Raw genomic sequence first — 3,994 nt, 5'->3', positions numbered from 1 at the left:
TGAAGTGCGATCTCAGGGCTGGAGATTTAACCATGTGTTTGCCTGAAGATAAAAAGTGCTTAGAGCAGGAGGTGGTTCTGGTGCGGCTGCTGCCCATAAAAATGGCTATACATATAGAGATATACCAGAAACTCACACTGATTGTCCCACTGACGGGCGGTTAACCATTTGTGCAACTAAACCATGCCGACTTGTCAGTACTTTCTGGCTTGCATGCAGTTATGGGGCAGCTGCTACTTTATCTCTCTTACTATTGTTCATTCCCACAATGCACGTGGCCTGCCATTTAAAGTGCATGCTCTTATGACAAGATGCCAGAGGATCCCGATACCTACAATACAGAACATCACCCATTTTTGCGGCTACTTACTAAGATTCATACTGCCTAATCTGCCATCTTTCAGGTGCCACAAACATTGTGACTTTAACTATTTGTGCACCAGAAAAGTTTGCACATTTACTACCTGTCTTTTGTGTTAGCTTGTCACTTTAACTTGCACAACAACTACACATATACTGCCTACCGATTAGAGTGCATGCGCCCCTGCCAAAAATGTCTTGCATGCACTGCGTAGCTGTCAGATTAACTGTTTGTAGCCCATGTTGTACAGAGCTGACCCTGGCACAGACAGATGAACTGGTCGCTGTCACCTTAACTCTTATCTGTGCTGCTACAAAGAGGCAGTGTCTGACAAAGTATATACACACACACACATCCGGCTCTGTGGGATTAACCCCGTAGCTGCCAGAGTGACCCAGAAGCGTGCCCTACGCAGCCACACATACAAGCTACAGACAGAGATCAGCTATTTGAAAACACTTCTTATTTATCTCCAAAGCACTGCTGACATCCAGAGCCTGCAGATAAGACACTTCCTAGCGGTGCTGTGCTGCCCCCTTTAATGCTGTGCCAGGCTTATCATGGGAAAAGATACAGCAAAACCTCAGTCTTCTACCGACACCAATTCAAGGGTCATTGGATCTCAACTAGGAGTCACTTATTAACAGACTACGGCAGGGATGACAGATGTGCATGGCCACTCTCATGGCACTATGTAATCTCCTAATATGCGGGTAGTATATACTTTATACTGAACTCTCACTAGATATAATGCAGTTACAGTAGAGCGTTCATTCTATTGAATGATACATAAATCGGTTCTGGGCTTTTCCATGTCCCATCACCCTCCCCTGTACTCTGCCTGACTCCAAGCAGTGCTAAGTCACAACATCCTATGAGAGTTGCAGCAGTTTCCCATAACAGACACGCCTTACCTTCTTTCCCCATTTTTCTTTTACATGGAGTTAAGTTCAGGCCACTTCCAGAACTCAGCATGTTGCTTAGAGGCCTTATCCTAAACTATGTGTGAATGCCAAGACCCCAGACCACATGTGGACTCTTCACCCCCCTGCTCCAGCTACATCCCACTGACCCCTGAATACCCTCACATTGTGGCTCTGCACATTCCAGCAAGCAGAAAGCATGCAGCAACTATCCGCATCAGCACAAAGAGTGTTAAACAAACAGCTAGGATGACACTTTGCATGGAAAGACTTCAAAGTGACATCTAGAACACTCGCTCTTTATAAAACCTTAATAGCAGCAGGAAGAATAAAGTTTCGGCCGCTTCAAAAGTTTTTAAAATAATATATTTTTTTTTTTTTTAAAAAAGCACACAATGGGGAGAAAAAAAAATGAATGTACTTACAAAAACTGTGCTATTGTTCTCGGGCCAAGGGACCGGCGACGTTTCTCCACGTACACAGATCAACACATGATTGACAGCAAGCACCTTCCTGTTTCCCAGTGCAATCCCAAAATGGCTCAGTGAGAGGGATTTGGAGTTTCAAGGGAAGCCCTACAAGTTTCTTTCGGGTGTGCATCAAGATTGATCAGCGAGAAACAAAATGATATTCTCTGTTCTTTTTTTTTGTTTTGTTATTGTGTCTTTTCTATTGGCGTGTGTACCTCATATTACTGGTGGCCATCCAGCATCAGATCACTTTTTGTTAACGCACCGGATCTTGCAACGCCCTTTTCGTTTCTCAGAGCGGATTACTTTGATGTCCGGGATCAGATGACACGCTCTTATGTGGGAGCTGTGGATTACTTGAATCCAAGTTCACAAGAAGGGAACCCCAGGCAGAAGTACAGACGATCGATTCACAGTGAGCTCGATTACGCATTCCTGGCTGGAATCCTGTTAACATCAGAGAGGGATGGACTCTTTCCTAACACTGTCTCAATGCTTTTCTGAGCTTGGATTGCAAGCTATTGCCAAACACCTTCTTGGCTGCCAATTGCAATTTTTTCCCCCCTTTGTGTGGCTAATAGATATTTCATGACAGCAACAGCAAATCACAGGCTTCACTCCAAGTCCCATGCGCCTTGTGCACTCTCTCCAGATCTCCAGCAGATACCAGTAGCTCTGTGCCCTTTACTTTCAGTTTACAGGGAAGAGAGACGAGGAAAGGAAAAAAAAAAAAAGAGAGGATGAGCTTACAAGATCAAAAAATCTCCTACTGCCCCCATCCTTCAGGACCTGGGATATTTCCAAATGCCTCCTTCTCTCTCTGCAGATGTTTCTTCTTCACATGCTGCATTCACAGGCAGAACCAGAAGACTGGCGTCCCCACCAACTTGCAGAAATGCTGCTGTTCTCAGGACTTTGAAGTTTTTTTTCTTTTCTTTTCAGATATTCTCTTGATCTTCTTAACTGCCGACAAAAATAGTATTATTGCAGCTTTTTTTTTTTTCTCTTGAAATGCACTGGAAAATGGGGGATTTAAAAGCAAAAACAAAAAATAGCAGTCACACAAGAGGATGGTGAGTTGGTAAGATGATGCTGCCGAATGCCAAGGGTCTGGGGTGCTGGTATTGAGGGGTGATCAGAGGAGCCAGGGTGTGATCTGCAGAGAGGTAAATGCTTTCCACATCCAGTGTGTTGTCTGTCAGGATTAGGTGATTTTCAAGGAATCGGGATTTTTGCAGCCTAACCTCCTTCTTGCCTCCCTCCCTCTCTCTCTCTCTCTGTTCTATCTGCTGGTTTGGCATTGCATAGTCTTAGATCCGCCCTAACATCTGTCCGTCTAACCATTGGCTCATCCATCAGTGTCACACTGCTGCACTCTGAAAGCACAACACATCACACACACACAGGCTGCCATTCAATGTGGGACCCTGCACAGCCACACAGCTCAGCCAAGGGGGCTCTCTCCGCCTGCACACCACCGCTGCTGCTGCTGCTGCTGCGTCTGCTTGCATGCTGCCAAATAACCTGGATTTACTCTCCTATTAACTTCCTATTACCTGATACAGACAAGATACATCTAAACCCACACACCCACTCCCATATTCCATAGAAACGCAATTGCTACATGTGTTGCAAAAATTGCTACATTGCCTCTTAAGTGGAATCTTTGCATCTTATTTTCTTCTGCTCCTAAATTAAGAAACAACACAAAGCATAGGCTGTATGGATTAAGTTGCAAATGTATGTTAATTAATAATGCATTTGAGTATTGCAAATAACCATTTTGCTATAAGAATTCTGCATTGAATCACTTTTTGTCTGAGTTTTAGTAGAAGGAAAAGCAGATGTCTATAGATTTCCAGAGCAATCAATAACGTCAGAATTGTTTAGAATAAAAGTAATAGTGCTGAGGAAATGATGGCGAGGAGCAGCCAAACCCACTGACAACCACATATCCCAGCATGTAGTCACACAGCGGATTCAGCTTCTTCTTCACATCTCAACATTAGAACTCTCTTTTTAAGTTTCGGCTAATTTCCGTACTTTATAATCCCCCTATATATACCTGCTATCTGTTTTCTTCTGTCTTTTGCCTTTGAACATGACATACTACCTGGATTTTCCATTTGTCTTCTCTACCTCATTATTCAGCACCTATATAACTCCTGTCTGCTTATAGACCGTTCTGACAATAGGTTAAGTAAATAAAATACATTTTACGATGATGATGATAATAATAA

At 43.5% G+C, this 3,994-nt stretch overlaps 1 protein-coding gene across 2 annotated transcripts in view; it reads right to left on the bottom strand.

Annotated features, from left to right (window-relative positions):
- The window catches only part of TSHZ3 (teashirt zinc finger homeobox 3), an 85,817-nt gene extending 82,677 nt beyond the window's left edge, over positions 1 to 3,140 (bottom strand). For both annotated transcript variants that reach the window (XM_066583982.1, XM_066583983.1), the window contains exon 1: positions 1,710 to 3,140. The gene's annotated coding sequence lies outside the window, so the exon portion shown is untranslated. The remainder of the gene's footprint in view (positions 1 to 1,709) is intronic.
- Positions 3,141 to 3,994: the final 854 nt, after the last annotated feature.

Source organism: Eleutherodactylus coqui, chromosome 11, assembly GCF_035609145.1.
Source record: "Eleutherodactylus coqui strain aEleCoq1 chromosome 11, aEleCoq1.hap1, whole genome shotgun sequence".
NCBI classification, from domain to species: domain Eukaryota; kingdom Metazoa; phylum Chordata; class Amphibia; order Anura; family Eleutherodactylidae; genus Eleutherodactylus; species Eleutherodactylus coqui.
The sequence above is the reverse complement of the archived record's forward strand: the minus strand, read 5'-3'. Positions and strand labels throughout refer to the sequence as shown.